Source organism: Propithecus coquereli, unplaced genomic scaffold (genome assembly GCF_000956105.1).
Source record: "Propithecus coquereli isolate 6110/MARCELLA unplaced genomic scaffold, Pcoq_1.0 Scaffold307, whole genome shotgun sequence".
NCBI lineage: Eukaryota > Metazoa > Chordata > Mammalia > Primates > Indriidae > Propithecus > Propithecus coquereli.
The window spans coordinates 216,725-225,966 of NW_012148697.1; positions in this window are offsets into that span (position 1 = coordinate 216,725).

Below are 9,242 nucleotides of genomic sequence, written 5' to 3' on the forward strand. Positions count from 1 at the left end.
GCACAGTGTTTGTTTGATTTGTTATATTAAGAACTGCATAAAGAGTTTACATACACTGTTCACTGTATGTGTTCCCAATGAGAGAATGACTAAATGACCTCCCCTCTGCCCAGTGCGCAGAAGGTGGGACCTCGGAGGGAAGGACGCGCCCAGGGTCCCACAGCTGTTTACCGACAGCCCAGCCTTCTGGTTCCTGACCACGCACCCTGCTGGTTTTAGGGGCCAGCAGCCAGCTCTTGGGGGTGGAGTGGGGGGACTGCTCTCACCTCTCCACTCGCCCCCTTAATCCTAGTGAGGAGCCAGCCCAGGCCACTTTCGAGAGCATTTCTCCGGTGGCCACCATTGGTGCACAGGTAGCACGTACCTAAGTCGTCCATCCAGGGACGGAGAAGCTTGGGTGCTGGTGCCAGTCTCCTCTCTCATGCAGGGACTCATGGCAGCCAGCTGTGGCCACCGGGAGAGCGAGCAGTGGGCTCTCCTAATAACGTTTTGGAGCTGAAGCGACCAGACCCTGCCCTCCCCTCCTTTGCAGCTGGTCCTGCTGGCAGTGGGCGCACGACTCGCGAGTGGCCGGTGAGAGGCCCCACCTGGACCTGGAATCAGGAGCCAGTGACACCAGAGCGGAGCACCACGGTGGTCTCTGCAACGCCGCCTCCTGGGGACCCCTGTCCAGGCACTCGGTCCACTTTCTCTCCAGTTAAACCAGCCAGGGGAGGATTCCGTTGCTGTGACGAAGGACATGGATTTACACAAAACTTGGCACCAGGAAGCAGGGTCCTTACAAGTTACGGATTTAAATAATATTATAGCAAAAGGAGCCTCGAACTCATGGGAAGCCCTGTCCCCAAGGTTCTACGTTATAAACAGAACAATGCTCCCCAGCAACTTATAAATTTAACACAATCACAATCAATACTTGCAACAATTTTGCTCTTACAAAGAATTAAATGAACAAGGACAAGCAGGAATATTACAAAAAAGATGAGTCATGAGTAGGCACCGGCCCTACCAGATCCAAAGCAGCGTGGTGCTGGCACAGGAACAGTCAGACGCACAGAACAAGAAATAGTTCCAAGACACGTGGCACACAGGTACAAAGCCACTGTCCCTTGGCAAAACCCAGCCTCTACAGGACTCTTCGCCGTGCGGAGCTGGGACTCTGCAGACTCTCCTTGGCTAGCTGCTCTCCTGTTAAGCTCTGAGGGATGCTGAGATACTGATCCTTCCGTTTTGTTCCCTGTTCTTGTCTCATCGCCTGGCAACAGCCCTTCCCCCAGCAGGAATGGCTGGCTCCAGTTTCCACCCTTCCAGATTCTCCCGCTGTGGCAGCATCAGCCCACAGCCCCCCACCCCCCAGGTCAGGGCTTCAGTGACACAAAGTCCTTCTGTGAGCCCCTGCGTTCTGGTAACTCCAACCTCTTCCCTTGTCCACAGTCCTTGGGGAAGAGCTGCTCACTGTGTTACTCTCAGGGCCCCTTCCACAGGTTTAAACGTTCAAACAATCCCCTGTGTTCAATTCTTCCTATTAAAATAATTAGTGTGGCTTTGTTCTTCTGACTGGTCCCTGAGTGCTGTAATTAGAGAGATGCTAGATAGATACACAGATGATACATAGATAATAACAGCACCTCCCATCTCAGTGGGGAATGTTGGATTATTCAATCAAACATAGCACCTGGGAGGCCATCCAGATAAAGACAAATTCCAGATTAATCAAATATTTAAACATAAAAAGGTAGAATGTATTATACTCTCACATCGTGGAAGTCCTTTCTGAATGGAACCCAGAAGTGTTACAAGGAAATATTAATTGATTTATCTGTATAAAACTATAGAATTATGTAGAAGGGAAAAATACCATAAGTGAAGTAAAAAGACAAATCAAAAATTGTGACGCAATATTTGCTACTGATATCCAAAAGGGCTAATTTCCTTAAAATATAAAGTCAATAAGTTTAAGACTAATAACCCAATTAAAAATTGTCAAAGAACATATGCACAGTCCACATAAAAGGAAATAGTCATGGCTCATATGAAAAGGTGATTGATCTCATACAACAGAGATGTAAGATAAAACTACAATGATATGCCATTTCTCACTTCTTGGTTTGGTAAAAATTCAGTAAATTAATAACACCTTCTGTTGGCAAGAGTATGATAAACCTGCCTTGTGAGAATATAAATTGTTCAAACCTCCAGGGAGGGCAATTTGCAATAACTAACAACATTTTAAATATATACAATAAAAATCCTACGTGATAGATACCATACCATCTTGCCCATTTTGCAGATTAGGAAACTGAGGCACACAGAGGTTAAGTACCTTCCCTAGAGCCACAGATATAATAAATAGTAGAATTGGGATTCAAATTCAGACAGTGTGGCACTAAATACCATGCTCAGAAATACACACTGTGTGAGTATTTGACTCACACACACGACTCAGGGATTCCATTCCTGCCTCTTCAACCTACGGGTATAATCACACATGTCCAAATTAAATATGATCAAGGATATTCATTGTACCAGAATACTGGAAAATAACCCATTTCCCTCCAAAAGAGAAATGCTTAAATAAGTCACATTACATCCATAAAATGGAATATAATAAAGCCATTAAAAATAACTGAGGTTTTTACACAAAAATCACCAAAGCAGATTGTTGAGTGCAAAAAACAAGATGCAGAGGATTTGGTTCTGGTAGTGATGGAGCAGATTATGTAGGTCTATCCCTCATGCCATAAAATTGATACAAGCTGGACAAATCCTATAAAACAACCATAGAATGCATTGGCAAGAGCAACCAAAGCAAGCAGAAATTAAGGGGCTGCAAATCCTTGAAAAAAGAAAACTCATGAGGTGTGTTCCACATTTAGTGCAGCTCATCCCCTGTGGGTTCTTCCATGGCCCCCAGGGAACAGCACTCAAGCACAAAAGAACAGCCTAAAGACCCACATCACAGACAGAAGGGAATTGCAAAGAAGGGAGCCCCAAAGTCTACATACACAGGCTCTTCAAGATGTGGTCTAACTCATAAGCTATGCAAGGGGCAGGGCTAGATTCTAAGAAACTAAGCAAAAAATCAACCGCTGGAAGGAAAAGAGCTGATCAGAAGTTGCTGCAGCCACAGTGCTGGAGAAACAGAGTTGGCGTCAAGTCCTCCCAAGGGGGAGGTGACTTGCTGACCATCCCAGGCTCTCAGCTGAGACCACAGGCAGGGCAGGAGGGCAGCAGGGCATACTCAAAGGGCAAGCGAAAGTTACAATGGCCTGCCCCAGTGGGCAGCAAAACATCCAGGTTGAAGCACAGTGAGAGAAAAAAATGAAAAGTATTGAAAGGGTATGGGAGATACGTGGGACATAGCAAAAAAAAAAAAAAAAAAAAAAATCTAATATATCTGTATCTGGAATTCCAGAAGCAGAAGTAGGAGATTTGGAAAGAAGCATTATCTAAAGAAATACTAGGTAAGAATTTTCAAAATCCGTGAAAGATGTCCAACCACAGACTAAGAAACCCTGTGAATACCAAAGGCGACAGAGACAAACCAGACCATACACTATACTAAAACTGCAGAGAATGGAAGACAGACAAAACATTGAAAGTAATTGGAGGAAAAAAGACACGTTACCCTAAAAGGAGCAAAAATAAGACGTGAGAAATAACGGAGGCCAGGCGAAGATAAAGTGATATCACAAAGCTCTGGCAGAAGGAAAAGGCAAACCTAGAGCTTTACACCTAGTGAAAACATGCTTTAAAAACAAAAGTGAAATAAAGCAGATTTTATTTTTAGGAAATTAACAGAGGTGTTCATTGAGAAACCTGAACAATCAGTGAAAAAAATGTAGCCTTGAAGAAAGGGGCTCCCAGGATGCATGAAGCACAGAAAGAAAGAGAGGAAACCAGAAAGACAAGTGGTAAATACAAACATTGTCGACCTAAAACACTGTCTTTAGGCTTAAAATATACAGAGAGATAAATTAGTAGTAAATACATTAAATGAAAATGAACTAAACACTCCAATAAAAAACAAATATTTTCAGACTGGATTTAAAAAGTAAAGTCCAACTCCATGTGGTTTACAAAGCACAGCATGAAATACAGGGACGCAGAGAGATGGGGCAGCTGGGACCAGTCAAGGGTCCCTCCCCGCCTGGCAAGCGGAGGGTCCGGATGCCTTGGGCGGAGGGAGGTGCTTTATGTCGCCTGCAGCCCTGGGACCAGATACAACAGTAGGGATTGCAGTTTTTGTTTTGTTTTGTTTTTGTAAGCACCCTCTTGCCTCAGTTCTCTTCGGAGACCGTGCATTCCCACTGTCTTTCCGGGGCTGAGTGGCTTGCTGGCTTCGCCTCCTCGCCCTCAGGTAGGAAGTGAGGACCGTGGTTCCCACCTCAACGCAAACGTGTAGCCGCCGGGACGACTGGACGGGATCGGGGGCGTGGCCAGCCGGGTGGTTCCAGGGTGGGCTGCGTAGACACGACTTAGCTGTCCCCAGAGGCCCCAGCCACCTGCTAGTCCCCAGCCACAGGACGGTTTCCTGGGAGACTGGGGCCCCATCAGCACAGTCCGGAAACAGGGAGGCGTTAATGCTCTTTGGGGTGAATGCACGTTCAGCCAGCAGATCAGTCCTTCTCCCGTGAGATGTGCGGGCTCCGGTCTTTCAGCGGACGGAATGGCGAGGCGCAACGGAGCCGCACTCCCGTCCACCGGCGGCCCGGGAGGCGCGTGCTCCTGCCCTGGCTGTTCGCACGCTCTGCGTCTTGGGCTCTGCTCTCTGAGGAACCCCAGGGGAGCACAGGTGAAAAGAGGAAAATCCAGGCCATGTCCCGAGAGTACAAATATCCAAATGTCTGACCTCTCGAGTAGAAAACATCTGAGGAGAAACTGAAAGGGTCTCTGAAAATGTAACTGCATGCACCAATAGCAACGCTTGTCTGCAGTGGGCTGTGTGAGAAGACACTCTAGGAGAGAGGCCACGCCGCGCAGCCCCAGGTAAAACGCCAGTTCTATCCTGTCCCCTGTCTTTGCTTCTGCCCTCTCTCAAGCCCAGCCTCTCCAGATCTTCCCACAGCCCCTGGCAGACATTGCCCTGAGCCCTGCAGCCAGCCCCACGCCCAGTGCCCCCAGGGCAACCAGCTCTGTCTCTTGACAGATAAGCTTGTCTCCAGAACTAGCTGAGCCCCTTGGAAGGGCACTGTGCCTCTCACCTGTGAGCAACATCAGCACAGAGTTTACCCGGTTCATCCCCTCATCCCCGGGGGGGCTTCTGAACGTGTCCACTCCAGGGTCCCAGCTGGGAGCCGCAAGGAGCAAAGTCCAACCCCTCAGACCTGGTAGGCAACCCTGCCGGTAGGACACTTGCATGTGCCACCTGCTGACCTCTCAGCACAGGTGGCAGGGGCCCAGGACTCCTTCCCAGGCAAAGGTCTTTCCCGGTAAGGAGCAGAGATGGGAGAAAGGATGGCTCCCTTGGCGTGCTCCCGCCAAGTCCTTCCCTGACAACCAGCCAGGACTCTGCCTGTCGCCAGCACCCCACAGGGCAACAGACAGATGGTGGGTTTGTCCAAACACAGGCGGAAAGATAAGAGGCAAGAGGCCTCGGGGACTGTCTCAGAGGTGCCGAAGCTGGCAGGGGTCAGAGGACACTTGAAGACAGTCATCTGCTCTTGCAGGATCTATGGACCTGAATGGTCTGTCTTTCCCCCCAGCAGGAGCTGAGAGGAATGGGTCTCCTGCCTAGGAGGCTGTAATGCTGCGTGTCCTGCAGATTCCGCGAGCTCACTTCCAACTCACAGGGGCCTCCGCTTGAGCTGTCGGACCCACATTTTACAGGCTGGACCCTGATGCCTGAAGTCAGGTTGTGGGGACACAGAGCCTTGGCCACAGTGACCCAGCCTTCTGCCTGTCGGCCGGTGCTAGCTCCTCACCTCCGAGTGGGGACAAAAGACCCTGGCTGGGTGGCCAGGGAGCTCCTGCGGCCCGTTCTCCTGGGCAAAGGGGGCTCCTCCCCTCCTGCACAGTCACACAGGACGTGGCAGGCGATGCCAGCTGGGGACCCCAGGACAAGCCCAAGTCCCTTGACACCTGAGGCCTTGACCCCAGCCCTTACCCATAAGGCAGCAGGATGTGCCCAGGGGCAGGTAGGTGGTTTCAGCCTCTCTTGGTGGACACCTCTGTCATGGGAACAGAGATGGCGAGAGGCAAGATGTTCTCCAAGGGGAAGGAAGAGACACACTCGTAATTAAAGTAGCAGATTGAACACTCACATTTACCTCTGTGCCCTTCAAAAACCCCACAAAATGCAATGGTGGACTTTAAAAAGGCACAAACCCACAGGGAAAAAGAGAACGGGAGCGAGGACAACACAGGGGGAGACAGCGCAGTGTGCTGGTGGCAGAGGACTGACTCAGCAGACCCGCCTCCCCTGAGGAGACAGAGCCGCGCCTGCTCCCTCCAGCAGGCCGCCCGGAGCCAGAGGGCAGAGCCGGAGTTCCGCGCAGAGACAGAGACAGCTGTGCAGACGTGGAGGCTGCTGCACGATCCCTGCAGGGACACCGCCAGCACGCAGGCCTCACCCTTAAATAAAACAACAGCCTGGTGGAGACTCCAGTGTGAAATACAGAGATCAAATGAAATATTTTGGAGAAAACAAGAACCCAGAAAGGAAATAGACAACGTTGGGGCAAAAGGAAACCCGAAGGCACAGAACCCGTGACGCGAGGAGGAGGCACCACAAGAAAAGAAACCAGCTGTGCCCTGAACGCTCCAAACGTCTCTTTGGAGCGCTTAGAAAAAAAAATTAGGACAAGAGATATTAAAAGTTCAAATAGAATAGGAAGATAAATTTGAGAAAATTTATCAAGGAGTAGAGAAAATAATAAAATTAAGGGATCAATTCAGGAAGTCCAACTTATAAATACTAGAAGTTCCAGAAGGAGAGAGGAGGAAAGGAACTTATTAAAAGCAATAAAATTTCCCAAATTTTAGCATTCAGATTTAAAGAACCCACTGTTCAGTAAAGTGTTCAGTAAATTAAACAAAAACAAACCCCACAGTTATGTTATCAGCACATTTCAGAACAGCTAAAAGCTTCCAGAAAGAAACAAAGTCGATAGGTGACACGACAAAGGATCTGGAAGTGGAAGAAACAGGAGCAGTGTCTTCATCACTGTGGGAGGACATTATCCCCAGCCTAGCGTTGAGTTCTCAGTCACACTGTCAGTCAGCTCTAAGAGTAGAACAGAATTATCCTAGACATTGAAGGGCTCCAGAAATTTACCTAAGGAAGCTGCTAGAATAGAGTGAATTAATCAAGAAAGAGGAAAATGACCCAACACAGGAGAGAAGCCAACAGAATTCCCCAGATGATGAGGAGAAACCCCAGGCCTCGGGCTGCCCAGCTGGCCCAAGGCCAAGCCAGCCCCATGGGAGCAGGAGAGGAGGGAGTGGGGGGGAGATATGCAAAAAGAAAAAAGGACAGAAATTGACAGATTAAGAATGCATTTGACCACATGGAAAATATACGGAGAGTTTATTCACATATTCCTTGAAGAATCTGAGTAGTGACAGATACATAGAAAATTAAACAAACAAAAAAGGAAGGAATGATTAACTCCAGGAAAAATGAAAAGTTGTACAAGGAAGGAAACATGATCGTTGTACACTATTGAGCTCATCGGTGGATAATAATGACATCATCATAATGTGAAAGCAGTATTAATTCAACAAAATAAAAATGATAGAAGAGATCTCATTCCTCATACCCAAAGGCATCTGGAGGTGTCTTTACTGGGGAAGGGATGGATTTGCCCAGAGTCCACACTCACTGACTCTCCTTCCTTATGAACTAATGCCGGCGGGTCAATCTCTCACCAGGGTGGGCAGCTCAGTCTGGCTCTATTAAAATCATCTGCAAATACAGTTACAATGCTGACCAATGGTCCAGGCCTAAGTGGCCAGAATCTGAGTTCTGGAGGCACAACCAAGGCTGTCTGCATATCCTCACGAACAGCCTGCTCAGTGCTCAGGGAGTGGTAAAGTGGAAATACATAAGTTTGGGGTGCAGTGGTAGAAGATTTGGGTTCTGGCTTCTGCTCCGCTAAGAACAAGCTGTGTTACTTTGGGCAAGTCATTCAACTCTGGGACTCAGTTTCTGTGTCTCTCAATTGAAGACGATGATGTTAGATCATGTATCTCACAAGGCCGTTGTGAAGGCAATTAACCGTAACACTAGGTGACACTGACTGAGCACTTACTGCGTGCCAGATTCTACACACACGCACCTCATCCAGTTCTCGCAACGAGCCTGAGCATGAGATGCCATTGTTTCCCTGTCCCACACGTGAAAACATGGAAGCAACTGTAATCCCTTCTCCCTGATTCTTCCTTCCAACCTCAGGCAGAAAGGCCTACCCAGCAGTACCCCGGTCTCAGCAGTATCTCCTGTTCAAAAGCCTTCATAAAACCTCTAATTTTAAAATGCCAGAGTATTTCCCACTTCTCTAAGAAAGCACCCACAAGTAACCAGGAAAAAGAGATGCAGGGACAGAGCTGCTACCTTTGATAAATTGAAGAGACATCTAAAATTCCACGCCACAAAACAGAAAGGAGGCCCAGCAGGTGGGCGCGCTGACCTGGAGATGGGGGCACTTGGAGGATGAGCCCGAAGCTTCAGGCTTGAAGACAGCCAGCAGGACACATTTTCTAGCGTGAAGGCACGTCTTGAATGGCAAAACTGATGAGGCCTGTCAGTGCTAACAGAAACCCAGGGCTCAGCATGGTGGCAGGGCTTCCTGGTTTTGTGTGGTTGGGGGAAAGAGTGGTGGGCTATGCTGAAGTCTGCAGAGAAGCCACATTTGTGAGGAAAAGACTGTGGGTGGTGGTGGGGGAGGACAGAGCTGCCTTTGAGTGTAGGTCTGAAGCCCAGAGGGAGCAAAAAGCCTGAGGAAGTGACAGCTCACAAGTCGCTGGAGACCCCCACCCCCAGCCCAAAAGCCTGGAGGACAGCCCAGGCCTCTCTCCATAGCGCCTCCTGCCAGCAGCTGCTCCTGGGAGAGCTGAGTCGGGAGGAAGCCAGCAGAGGAGTCATGGGAAGAAGTTACTGCGAAAGGGGATAGGGGAAGAAGAGGACAAACAGGAACAGAAAAATGGTAAGTATGCGAAGTAACGCTTATGCTAATTATCTCGATTTAGCCATTCCATCATGATGTACATACATATTTCAGAATGACATGTCGTACACAATA